The sequence below is a fragment of the Gobio gobio genome (genome assembly GCF_949357685.1).
Source record: "Gobio gobio genome assembly, chromosome: 21".
NCBI classification, from domain to species: domain Eukaryota; kingdom Metazoa; phylum Chordata; class Actinopteri; order Cypriniformes; family Gobionidae; genus Gobio; species Gobio gobio.
This window is the reverse complement of record NC_137117.1, coordinates 9,180,709-9,195,401: the sequence shown is the minus strand read 5'-3', so window position 1 is coordinate 9,195,401 and position 14,693 is coordinate 9,180,709. Positions and strand designations below refer to the sequence as shown.

The 14,693-nt window shown below is 44.8% G+C and overlaps 1 protein-coding gene across 9 annotated transcripts in view; it reads right to left on the bottom strand.

The window, feature by feature from the left end:
- The window catches only part of utrn (utrophin), a gene marked incomplete at both ends in the record, with an annotated part of 350,347 nt that overhangs the window by 276,381 nt on the left and 59,273 nt on the right, over window positions 1–14,693 (bottom strand). The gene's annotated exons all lie outside the window — the stretch shown is intronic.

Sequence of the window (14,693 nt, the reverse complement as noted above, 5' to 3'; positions counted from 1 at the left end):
AAAAGAACTAAAAAACATGGTAAAACATGGTATTACCATAGTACCATATCCAAAAAGAACTAAAAAAAACATGCTATTACCATAGTACCATATCCAAAAAGAACTAAAAAACATGGTATTACCATAGTACCATATCCAAAAAGAACTAAAAAACATGGTATTACCATAGTACCATATCCAAAAAGAACTAAAAAAACATAGTATTACCATAGTACCATATCCAAAAAGAACTAAAACACATGGTAAAACATGGTATTACCATAGTACCATATCCAAAAAGAACTAAAAAAACATGGTATTACCATAGTACCATATCCAAAAAGAACTAAAAAACATGGTAAAACATGGTATTACCATAGTACCATATCCAAAAAGAACTAAAAAACATGGTATTACCATAGTACCATATCCAAAAAGAACTAAAAAACATGGTATTACCATAGTACCATATCCAAAAAGAACTAAAAAAACATGGTAAAACATGGTATTACCATAGTACCATATCCAAAAAGAACAAAAAAAACATGGTATTACCATAGTACCATATCCAAAAAGAACTAAAAAACATGGTAAAACATGGTATAACCATAGTACCATATCCAAAAAAACAACAAAAACATGGTATTGCCATAGCACCATATACAAAAAGAACTAAAAAAACATGGTATTACCATAGTACCATATCCAAAAAGAACTAAAAAACATGGTAAAACATGGTATTACCATAGTACCATATCCAAAAAGAACTAAAAAAAACATGGTATTACCATAGTACCATATCCAAAAAGAACTAAAAAACATGGTAAAACATGGTATTACCATAGTACCATATCCAAAAAGAACTAAAAAAAACATGGTATTACCATAGTACCATATCCAAAAAGAACTAAAAAACATGGTAAAACGATACTCGGTTACTTAACGTAACCTCGGTTCTCTCTAGAAGAGGGAACGAGTATTGCGTAAGTTCCTTACGCTACGGGAAAGTATTCTTTCTTCGAGATTTCTGAAAAACCCCAAATTATCCTTAATTTTGTAACATTGTCAACGCAGTGCGGCAGCCTGGCAGACCATAGCAGGCTATTCCAGCGTGCTATTGGCTGCTCTGCTGGCAACTGCAGCAGCCTATCGGTGAGCCCGCGTGACGTGGCGACCAATGAGGGCGCTTCGCGCCCACCTGGCTTCATTTGCCTACAGGTGGGGCGTGGCCGTGTGTATATAAGCAGGGCTCACGGGCTGCATATTCGGTTTTCGTAGTTCTGAAGCGTAAAAGCCCGCGGGGCGCACGGCAAGGAACGCAATACTCGTTCCCTCTTCTAGAGAGAACCGAGGTTACGTTAAGTAACCGAGTATCGTTCTCTTACGAGAGGTTCTCTCGTATTGCGTAAGTTCCTTACGCTACGGGAACATATTGTCAACGCCGTGCGCGCCTCGCATACAGCATATGTATCCCAGGGAACCGGGGACCATAACACTGCTCGGGCAGGGTGGCCGGTAAAGGAAACGGGCCGCCACATATACGGACACTTCGTTTGAACTGACGGGTGGTTACAACGGGTGGTTACAACACCCTGCCTTATGAATGAGGGAACGGCACCTGCCGGTCGCCTTCAAATTCACCACACCTTGTCTCATGAATGAGGGAACGGCAAGGCCGGTCGCCTTCAAATTCACAATATCTTGTCATATGAGTGAGGTAACGGCACCGCCGGTCACCTTCAAACTAACAACAGCTCTTTTCGTAAATGAGGGAACGGTACCGCCGGTCTCCTTCAAATTTACATAAGCCTTGTACCGAACTTACTACCAGTATGTGAGCTATGTCTGCGCAGAATCACCGGGCAGAACCAACAGCCTTATTGAACTGATAACACTTTCGCCTGTAAGGCAGGAACTTCCAGATTGTAAAATCTCACGAACGTAGACGGGGAGGCCCAGCCTGCCGCCACGCAAATATCGTGGATGGAAATCCCTCTGGCCCAAGCCCACGAAGAGGCCATGCCTCTGGTGGAGTGTGCTCTGACACCTAGCGGGCACTGCAGGTGTTTGGAAGCGTATGCAGTTGCAATCGCGTCCACTATCCACCTGGACAGGGTCTGTTTCGAGGAGGCGAGACCTTTAGCGCGCCCTCCAAACGAAACAAATAGCTGCTCAGAACGCCTGAAGGCGGCGGAGCGTGTGACATAAACCCTCAATGCCCTGACAGGGCAGAGGATATTGCCACCATCCCCCTCGTCGGATGCTGGCAGAGCCGAGAGGGAGATAATCTGCGCCCTGAAAGGAGTGCCGATCGCTTTGGGGACATAACCATGCCTCGGCCTGAGAATGACCTTAGAGTCATTAGGACCGAACTCCATACACGTCGGGCTCACTGAGAGCGCGTGTAGATCCCCCACGCGTTTCACTGAAGCCAGAGCTATCAGGAACGCGGTTTTTAGCGAAAGGAACCTTGGTTCCACAGTCTCGAGCGGTTCAAAAGGATGAGCCTTCATGGCCTCTAGGACCAAGGCCAGATCCCAAATAGGAACCGATGGGAGCCGCGGGGGATTCATCCGTCTAGCTCCTCTGAGGAAACGGATGATGAGCTCGTTCCTTCCTAGCGTGCTGCCTAGCGTCGTCTGGGCGAACGCTGCTATAGCCGCTACATACACTTTGAGCGTGGAAGGGGACCTGCCCAGTTCCAAGAGCTCCTGGAGGAAGGAGAGCACCCGCTGGACCCCACATTGCTGCGGTTCCAATCCCTTGGAAGCACACCACTCAGTGAACACCGACCACTTAGAACTATATAACCGCCTCGTCGAGGGGGCTCTAGAGTGTGAGATCGTGTTCATAACCCCTTCGGGCAGGTCAACGGGTATCCGTTGGTCACCCATACATGCAGAGACCATCGCTCTGGATGGGGATGCCAAACTGACCCTCCTGCTTGAGAGAGGAGGTCTGCTCTCAGCGGAACTGGCCAGGGGGGTGAGTGCGACAGCTTCACCAGCTCTGGGTACCAAATCTGGTTCTCCCAGCGCGGCGCTATAAGGAGCACCGGGCGGCGCGTTTCCCTGATTTTCGCTATAACCTGGGTCAATAGGGAAATCGGCGGGAAAGCATACAGCGGGAGGCTGGGCCAAAGTTGGGACAGCGCATCCTCGCTTTTGGACAAGAACGTCGAGCAGCGGGCGTTCTCTTTTGTTGCAAAGAGGTCGAGCTCCGCTCTGCCGAATAGGCGCCATACCAGCTGGACTGTCTGGGGGTGCAGGGACCATTCTCCTGGGAGAATGAGGCCCCTGGACAGCTTGTCCGGGCCCACGTTGAGGTGGCCCGGAACGTGCGCCGCTCTCAGCGAGCGCAGCGAGCTGTGTGCCCACACGAGCAGGCGTTCCGTCAGATTGCCCAGACACCTGGACCTGACACCGCCCTGCCGGTTCACGTAGGACACCACCGTGGTATTGTCCGACCGGACCAACACATGGTGTCCCCGTATAAACGGGAGAAACTGCTTGAGCGCGTTCTCTACTGCTATCATCTCCAAACAGTTTATGTGTAGGAGTTTTTCTCCGCTCGACCAGAGGCCCGAGGCCGGTCTGCCCTCGAAAACGGCGCCCCAACCCGAGGTGGAGGCGTCCGTCGAGATGACTTTGCGGTGTGAGATGGCCCCCATTGTCACTCCCCGCTGGTACCAGTCGGCTACTAACCAGGGCTCTAGGGCTGCAACACAGCCCTGAGTCACTCTGATCCTGAAACCTCCGGCAGCCCAGGCTCTGTGAGGCACTCGGGCGTTTAACCAGCGTTGCAGCGGGCGCATGCGCATTAAGCCCAGCTGGAGCACAGCTGCAGCTGAGGCCATACGTCCCAGCATCCTCTGAAAAAGCTTGAGGGGTGCGATTTTGCCCGGCCGGAAGTACGCAGCCATGCGCCGAACTTGGCGCGTGCGTTGTGGTGACAGGCGGGCAGACATAGCCACAGTGTCCAGATTCAAACCCAGAAATGAGGTTGATTGCGTGGGCACTAATGAGCTCTTGGTCCAGTTGACCGTGAGCCCCAGGCTGTCCAAATGGCTGAGCAGCATTGCCCTGTGGGCGAGGAGCTCGGCCTCTGACTGCGCCAGGATGAGCCAGTCGTCCAAGTAGTTCAATATTCGCATCCCCCGGTTTCTCAGGGGAGCGAGGGCCGCGTCCATGCACTTCGTAAATGTACGGGGTGCTAGTGACAGGCCGAACGGAAGGACGGTGTATTGATAGGCCTGGCCGTCGAAGGCGAATCGTAAGAATGGCCTGTGACGCGGCGTTATCTTGATTTGAAAATATGCGTCTTTCAAATCTAGGGAAATTAGCCAGTCTCTCGGGCGAATATGCGCGAGGATCTGCTTGGTCGTAAGCATCTTGAACGATCTCCTCAAAAGAGCTTTGTTCAGACGCCTCAGATCCAGAATCGGTCTGAGCGACCCGTCCCTTTTTGGCACGAGAAAATATCGGCTGTAAAAGCCTGACTCGCTCATAGAATGGGGAACCGGTTCTATAGCCCCTTTGCACAGCAGCGTGGCTATCTCCGCTCGAAGTAGATGTGCTACTTCTTCGCTCACTCTCGTCTCTATACGCGCACAGAAGCGCGGAGGGCGGCGAGCGAACTGCAGAGTGTAGCCGTGCTTCACTGTTCTCAGCACCCATTCTGATACACCTGGAATGGCTTCCCACGCTTTCGCGTGTGCCAAACGGGACAGAACGGCCTCTGGGCTCGAAACGCCGCGTTTCGCGGGTTTGACGGCCCGTATAAGAGGGGCGGGCGCGGTGCGCGCGCTCTCTGTGCTGTGGGCCAGCCGCTCGCTTTCGGTGGCTGGCCGCCTTACACACTGTGTCTCTACCGCTTTGAGCGGGGAATGTCTTGTGTGTGGCCCTACACTCATCGCTTCGGCCACCTTGGGCGGAAAACAAATGGTGTGTGGCGCGGCGCGTAGCGCCTGAGGCATAATGTTCGCGAAAATGTGTGAGCGCGTTTGAGCGGGCACAACTCTTACGCGTGGAACATGACCGGTTAAGAGTGGCTGTGTGACAGCGCGTGTGGTGGCTAGGCGTGGACGCAGACAAGCGGACACGTGACCTAACTCTAGCACTCGAGCGGCCGGAGGCCGCTTTATGTGAGTGGGGGACACGGGGTTTATAGTGCTTATGTGCAGGGGTGAACACAGAAAAGTGGGCACATTTACTGCATTTGAAACACATACGGCGTGAGCCGTGCAACCAGAAATAATGCAACTTTTGTGATTTCTCTGGTTCGCCGTAAAAACGGCGGTCGTTGACAGGCGAGAGGGCGTTTTTGCCGGCTCGTTGGCTGCGTGAAATTCCTCTGCAGCAGCCACAGTGGTGGGGGCTGACAGGAAAAAGAGTTTTGACGGTGGTCCGGCCGCAGCGGGACTTAACCGTCGTTTCTTGCCTCTGGCTAGGAGGGCTTTGGAGGCTCGGACTTCAGCACGATCCTAGGCCGGGGGCCCCGAGGGGGAGGCGGCCTACCGTGGCTGGAAGAGCGCGATCTGGGGCGGCCGCTCGGTCTTCGCTGAGACGAAGGGGGCCGCGCCGGGCGCTGCGCGGAGCTCGGTGCTGGCTGGTCGCGAGGACGGCGAGCAACGGAGCTACTGCTGGCGCCTGGGCGTCGAGGCAGGAAGAGGTTCATGGCCTGCGTCGTCTTCTGTACTTCGGAGAAGCGGTCGACGATCCCCTTGACCGCTGGTCCGAAGAGCCCAGATGGAGAGAGCGGGGCGTTTAAGAAGGCCGCGCGCTCTGTTTCTCGCATGTCCGCGAGCGTGAGCCAGAGGTGGCGCTCAGCTACCGTGAGGGAGGCCATAGAGCGTCCGAGGGCCTGTGCTGCGGTCTTGGTAGCGCGGAGGGAGAGATCCGTCGCGCTTCGCAAATCCGTGATCAGCTCAGCGTCACAGCTCCTCTCGTCCAGATCACGGAGGAGATTGGCTTGGAGGATTTGCAGCACGGCCATAGAGTGCAGAGCAGACGCAGCTTGACCGGAGGCAGCGAAAGCGCGGCCGATCAGCGATGACGTCACTCTGCAGGCCTTAGACGGGAGGGCAGCCTTTGAGCGCCAACCAGAAGGCGGGCAAAGGTGCGCTGCGACCGCCTCTTCCACCGGAGGGATAGCGTTGTAGCCTTTCTCAGCCGCGCCATCAACTTGTGAGAGCGTCGAAGAAGCCTGAGACGAGACCCTCGCGGAGAATGGCGCGTTCCAGGACTTCGCGAGCTCCTCGTGAAGCTCTGGCAGAAAGGGTGCAGTCCTGGCGGTGGGCGCACGGCGGCGACTGTTCAGGAAGCATCCGTCGAGCCGATTCGGCGCTGCCACCTTAGGCGGGGCCCATTCGAGGCCTAGCTGCTCGACAGCCCGGGTGAGAAGGCGCAACAGTTCGGCATCCTCACCCGCTCGAGAGCGTCCGGAGGCTCGGACTGAGGAGGTCGGGGAAGACCATTCCTCGCTGTCGGAAGCCATGATGGAGCAGCTGTCGGCGCGTTCCGCGGCCGCATCCGCCTCATCCCCAGAGGCGGCAACAGAAATGGCGGCCTGGGGTGGGGGCGGGGAAGGCGAGAGTGAAGCGGGCGGGAAGGGTTCCGGCGAGCTTCTCTCGGCAAACTCCGGAGTCCGCTGCGAGCGGCGCTTTTTCCTGCGCGGCTTAGCAGAGACTGGAGGGATGTCATCTTCGAACTGATCGAGTCGAGCCCGCAGGGTCGACATCGTTAGTTCTTCGCACTCCGGGCATCCGCCGGCGAGTAGTGCGGCGGCGGCGTGATCACGGCCCAGGCAGAGAGCGCAGATCACATGGCGGTCCCCGGAACTGAGCTGCGCGTGACACGAGCCGCAGGTGGAACGAGACATTTTTAGAAAAACGCTCGGCTCTTTTTGTGAAAGTGTGACGCAGCGGCGACAACACTGAGCAATAAAAGGATATAATGCTGCCGGATAGCAGAGCAGGCACGGATGGCTGAAGGTGGCGCGATGCTGCCGGCTTCTTCAGGCGCTGTCCTCTGCTTGCTCGTCTGCACGTTCAACGGCGGCGGGTTCCAGATCCAGCGATGCGAAGGGCTTCGCTGAAGAAAAGAAAATCGAATATGCAGCCCGTGAGCCCTGCTTATATACACGCGGCCACGCCCCACCTGTAGGCAAATGAAGCCAGGTGGGCGCGAAGCGCCCTCATTGGTCGCCACGTCACGCGGGCTCACCGATAGGCTGCTGCAGTTGCCAGCAGAGCAGCCAATAGCACGCTGGAATAGCCTGCTATGGTCTGCCAGGCTGCCGCACTGCGTTGACAATGTTACAAAATTAAGGATAATTTTGGGTTTTTCAGAAATCTCGAAGAAAGAATACTTTCCCGTAGCGTAAGGAACTTACGCAATACGAGAGAACCTCTCGTAAGAGAACATGGTATTACCATAGTACCATATCCAAAAAGAACTAAAAAACATGGTAAAACATGGTATTACCATAGTACCATATCCAAAAAGAACTAAAAAAACATAGTATTACCATAGTACCATATCCAAAAAGAACTAAAACACATGGTAAAACATGGTATTACCATAGTACCATATCCAAAAGTAACTAAAAAACATGGTAAAACATGGTATTACCATAGTACCATATCCAAAAAGAACTAAAAAACATGGTACAACATGGTATTACCATAGTACCATATCCAAAAAGAACTAAAAAAAACATGGTATTACCATAGTACCATATCCAAAAAAAACTAAAAAAACATGGTATTACCATAGTACCATATCCAAAAAGAACTAAAAAACATGGTATCGCCAGAGTACAAAAAGTGACAAAAACATGGTATCACGGTGCAAGTAAAAGGCACTGCCATGTCAAAAACATGGTATCATATCCAAAACACATGGCATTGCTAAAGAAGAAGTCAAAAAATATTGTATTACCATGGTGTAAGTAGAGAACAACCATGGCACTGTCATGATAGATGTCAAAAACATGGTTTATTTGGGGTATTTTCTGTTAGTAAAAAAACAGTAACTAATAATCAACTCCAGAACATTTTCATTTAGGGCTGTTTGTAGCACTTAATAGACATGTTGACCGGTGAGACTGAACATTATACTCTTGGTAGAAGAAGCAAAGTCACCATTTCAAAAGACTGGATCTCATCTAAACAAAGAACAACAGTGAATTTTAACAGAGCTGAAAGAACATTTTAACTCTGCTAATAGTCACAATTGAGTCCTCAAACACGGCTTTGTTCCTTGAATAAATGCACAGAGAACAGCCCTCATCTGGAGGAAAAGGTCATCTGATGAAAATATTCCGCTGGAATTCCCAATCTCATCCCACATGCTGGATAACACTGTTCTTTCTGGTGGACTGCAAGACTGTGTGTGCAAGAAGGGTGGTGAAGCAAAGCTGGAATGAGCAGCATTGAAACATTTGTGGTCTGCTGAAAGCAGAACCACCCAAATGCCCCACAGCGTCCCAGCAGACGCCAACATCAACCCTGCGCAGACTCACAGAAATGATCAGAGGTTGTAAGAAATTTAACCATTGTTCGGATTTGGATTATTCTAGATTGATGATTATTGTCAGGCACGTATGCTGCAATGTTTTGATAGTGACAACCGCATTTAACTGTGGGTGTGAATCCCTTAAATTATCATTCCAAACAGACTTGTGTCAAAATATGCAAATAGGATAAGGTACCAAAGGCTTTGAACGCAAGTCTTGGTTTAAGCGTATTGTTAGGCTTGATGTTAAAAGGCCTCAGAGAAAAAACTACCAATCATGAGCTTTCTCCACAGAGTTTCACTCTGAAGCAAACGCATGCAATCCAGTTTGAGTGGCCAGACAAGCAGCTCATTTTGGTTATTAAAGGCATTAAGGATGATTACTGTAGCATTAACACACATTCATGCACAGCACAGGTGCAGCTGATGTGAAACTCTTGACATTGCAATGGTCATATCTGAAGAGCACTTTTATATTTCACATTTTAAGCTCAGAAAATACATGAGCATCAAACTAAATTGATGATATTGCATGATATTACCATAGCACATGTCCTTCAAACATGGCATTACCACGATAAATGCCCATCAGAGCATGATATTACCATGTTAAATGTCCTAAAAAACATGGTAATGCCATGTTTGTAGGACATTTACCATGGTAATATTATGCGGTTATGGACAATTATTGTGGTAATGCTATGATAAATGTCCATAAGAGCATGATATTACCATAGTACATGTCCTTCAAACATGAGATTACCATGATAAATGTCCATAAGATCATGATATTACCATAGTACATGTCCTAAAACATGAGATTACCATGATAAATGTCCATAAGAGCATGATATTGCCATAGTACATGTCCTTCAAACATGAGATTACCATGATAAATGTCAATAAGAGCATGATATTACCATAGTACATGTCCTAAAACATGAGATTACCATGATAAATGTCCATAAGAGCATGATATTGCCATAGTACATGTCCTTCAAACATGAGATTACCATGATACATGTCCATAAGAGCATGATATTACCATAGTACATGTCCTTCAAATATGAGATTACCATGATAAATGTCCATAAGAGCATGATATTACCATAGTACATGTCCTAAAACATGAGATTACCATGATACATGTCCATAAGAGCATGATATTACCATAGTACATGTCCTTCAAATATGAGATTACCATGATAAATGTCCATAAGAGCATGATATTACCATAGTACATGTCCTAAAACATGAGATTACCATGATACATGTCCATAAGAGCATGATATTACCATAGTACATGTCCTTCAAACATAAGATTACCATGATAAATGTCCGTAAAAGCATATTACCATAGTACATGTCCTTCAAACATAAGATTACCATGATAAATGTCCATAAGATCATGATATTACCATAGTACATGTCCTTCAAACATAAGATTACCATGATAAATGTCCATAAAATCATGATATTACCATAGTACATGTCCTTCAAACATAAGATTACCATGATAAATGTCCATAAGAGCATGATATTACCATAGTACATGTCCTTCAAACATGATATTACCATGATACATGTCCATAAGAGCATGATATTACCATAGTACATGTCCTTCAAACATGATATTACCATGATACATGTCCATAAGAGCATGATATTACCATAGTACATGTCCTAAAACATGAGATTACCATGATACATGTCCATAAGAGCATGATATTGCCATGATACATGTCCATAAGAGCATGATATTGCCATAGTACATGTCCATAAGAGCATGATATTACCATGATACATGCCCATAAGAGCATGATATTACCATGATACATGTCCATAAGAGCATGATATTACCATAGTACATGTCCTAAAACATGAGATTACCATGATACATGTCCATAAGAGCATGATATTGCCATAGTACATGTCCATAAGAGCATGATATTACCATGATACATGTCCATAAGAGCATGATATTACCATAGTACATGTCCTAAAACATGAGATTACCATGATACATGTCCATAAGAGCATGATATTACCATGATACATGTCCATAAGAGCATGATATTACCATAGTACATGTCCTAAAACATGAGATTACCATGATAAATGTCCATAAGAGCATGATATTACCATAGTACATGTCCTAAAACATGAGATTACCATGATACATGTCCATAAGAGCATGATATTACCATAGTACATGTCCTAAAACATGAGATTACCATGATAAATGTCCATAAAAGCATATTACCATAGTATATGTCCTTCAAACATAAGATTACCATGATAAATGTCCATAAGATCATGATATTACCATATGTCCTTCAAACATAAGATTACCATGATAAATGTCCATAAGATCATGATATTACCATAGTACATGTCCTAAAACATGAGATTACCATGATACATGTCCATAAGATCATGATATTACCATGATACATGTCCATAAGAGCATGATATTACCATAGTACATGTCCTTCAAACATGATATTACCATGATACATGTCCATAAGATCATGATATTACCATGATACATGTCCATAAGAGCATGATATTACCATAGTACATGTCCTAAAACATGAGATTACCATGATAAATGTCCATAAGAGCATGATATTACCATAGTACATGTCCTAAAACATGAGATTACCATGATACATGTCCATAAGAGCATGATATTACCATAGTACATGTCCTAAAACATGAGATTACCATGATAAATGTCCATAAGAGCATGATATTGCCATAGTACATGTCCATAAGAGCATGATATTACCATGATACATGTCCATAAGAGCATGATATTGCCATAGTACATGTCCATAAGAGCATGATATTACCATAGTACATGTCCTAAAACATGAGATTACCATGATACATGTCCATAAGAGCATGATATTGCCATAGTACATGTCCATAAGAGCATGCTATTACCATAGTACATGTCCTAAAACATGAGATTACCATGATACATGTTCATAAGAGCATGATATTACCATAGTACATGTCCTAAAACATGAGATTACCATGATACATGTTCATAAGAGCATGATATTACCATAGTACATGTCCTAAAACATGAGATTACCATGATACATGTCCATAAGAGCATGATATTGCCATAGTACATGTCCATAAGAGCATGCTATTACCATAGTACATGTCCTAAAACATGAGATTACCATGATACATGTTCATAAGAGCATGATATTACCATGGTACATGTCCTTCAAACATGGCATTATCATGCTACTTTTTAATAGCACTTTTACAGCTATGCAAGTAAAGAAAAGTGAATCTGAGTGGGCACTTTATCCACCCTTCTTTGACAGTGTGTTAAAATATAGCACAATATACTGTAAATATGCTGGATAACTGTATGACTCACTCTTACCAGTGAAAGCAGAAAGCAGAGAGGAAGAAAGAGTGTGCCCGAGAGAGAGAGAGAGAGAGAGAGAGAGAGAGAGAGAGAGAGAGAGAGAGAGAGAGAGAGAGAGAGAGAGAGAGAGAGAGAGAGAGAGAGAGAGAGAGAGAGAGAGAGAGAGAGAGAGAGAGAGAGAGAGAGAGAGAGAGAGAGAGAGAGAGCGCGAGTAAAGGAAACTGTTAGAAGTGGAGTTATTTATTGGCACTAAAGTGTGATGCCCATTTTCCACAGGCAGTTCCTCATCAGAAAACAGCAGAAAAACCAACTTCAACTGCCATTGCATCTTGTGCACTTACACCACTCACATATTTGAAGAAAAGACGACCATACAGCTGTATACAGTCAAGAAGATTTCTTCTAGTGTTCACACTGAGCTGAATAAGCAAATGGCTGTGTTAAAAATATCTCTAACTCCGCTGTGTATAACACTTCATTATTATGTGCCCGTCTGAACAGCTGAACCCATCTGTTAAAACTCATACTCCCCATTTGCCATCGGGACCCTCAATATCAGCCTGAGTTTACAAACACAGAGTGATTAGACAAATGCATGAAGGTCTTTGTGGTTGTTCAGCCCCTTAGTTTCAGTAATAGAGGTATTACACTAATATCTACAAGCAACACGCCAAAATAAAAGCACCCCGCAATATAATCAACAAAGTCTTCCACGTCTGTTCACATCAGCTTTCAGTTGACAGACACACGCTTTCTGCATTTCTTTGTTATAAATATGCAAAATTAAGGTTTGTTACTGATGCAAAAAATATATTTTGGCCAATTATAAAGCAGCATCACATCAGCATGTATCAGAATTAGGGCTGTCAAAAGATTAATCGTGATTAATCGCATCCAAAATAAAAGTGTGTGTTTACATAATATATGTGTGTGTACTCTTTTAATTATTACTAATATATAAATACACACACAAGCATGTATATATTTAAGAAAAAAATATTTTTATATATAAAACATTTCTATTTATATATATTATAGATTATATAAATGTATATACAGTATATACATGCAAATATTTCTTAAATATATACATGAATGTGTGTGTATTTATATATAAATAATAATTAACAGAGTACACACATGTAAACACAAACTTTTATTTTGGATGCAATTAATCGTGATTAATCTTTTGACAGCCCTAATCAGAATACATTGAGAAAAATGAATTCAAGATGGCGGACAAAGTGAGATGCGGTAGGCTAAATGTAAATTTTGAACATAATAGAATAAAACCCCCAAATTATAGTTTAAAAAGAGTTTAGTTTAATTACAAATGCCATATTTCAATCCATATTTCTCAGACATGATTTTGACCGCTTCATCAAGTTTTGTTTAGTAGAAAGCCTTTCTTTAAAGTTAATTTCATTTTGTATAAATTTTATCTTAATTTTAATCAATATTTCATCAGCCAATTGGGGCATTCTGGGTTGAGTGAGCGGAGCTTAATTGGTCAGTATTATTAAATAGCAGACAAAGATTTTGGATAGCTAGGTTAGTGCGGTAGAGGGCCTAAAATCATTTTCTTTCATAGGGCCCAAAATTGCTAGAGGCGCCCCTGCCTTAAACATATCTAAACTCACAGAAATGTGTGTGTCTTTGACCTACACAGTTAATGTTAAATGACGTGAGAACAGTTAATGTTAGTTATTTCGGTTTGAATGTTAGAGGGGACTCACTAATTTTAATCGTAACTTAATGAGAGTATAACAACCCTAAAATCCTCTCAGGATACCTGGAATCAGTGTTACAGTACCCCAGGCACATCATTTGACCGTTTTTGTAGCATAAACACTGTAAAATTAAAATTATCCCATGATTTGCTCATCCTCAAGTCATCCTAGGGGTATATGACATTCTTCTTTCAGACAAACACAATCAGAGTTATATTAAAAATGTCCTGACATTATAATGGCAGCCCAAAATGTGAAGCTCAAAAAAGTGCATCCATCCATTATATAACTGCTCCACACGGCTCCAGGGGTTAATACAGGCCTTCTGAAGCAAATCGATGGGTTTGTGTAAGAAAAATATCCATCTTTATCATGTTATAAAGTAAAATATCTAATATCTGAGGAGTATGTTTATAATGGATGGATGGATGGATGTGCTTTTTTGTGCTTCAAATGTTGTGCTGGCATTCACTGCCATTATAAAGCTTGGATTAGTCAGGACATTTATTAACATAACTCTGATTGTGTTTGTCTGAAAGAAGAATGTCATATACACCTAGGATGACTTGAGGGTGAGTAAATCATGGGATAATTTTCATTTTTGGGCGAACTATCCCTTTAAAAGCCATTCATTCCAACAGAAATGTTTATTGCACCAAATTTTTCCTTAACATTCATCTTGGTGGGAACAGGCCTTTCCTCATGAAACAACAAAACTTATTCAGCCAATCACCTGAGCCATAAATGCAGTGTGACAAATGATTCTGTAGGCGAAGGAAAATGACGTCCTGGAATTGGAATTACGATAACTATAACAATACTGTTTGAATAATCATACTTATTCCCTAAGAAAAAAAGCCACACCACAACTTTAACAATAACAGAGAAACAATATCACTGGAATCACTTTCAGACGATAAAAGCATTGACAGCCAATCAGAATCCACCTGATTTTAAAGAGCTCGAGCATTAAAAGCAGCAGATGACCACACTGTGCTTATGATAAACAAAAGTTATCGTCTGTTGGTGCGGACGCTAATATAGTTATCATTAAAGTTATCCTTCTTGGCACGA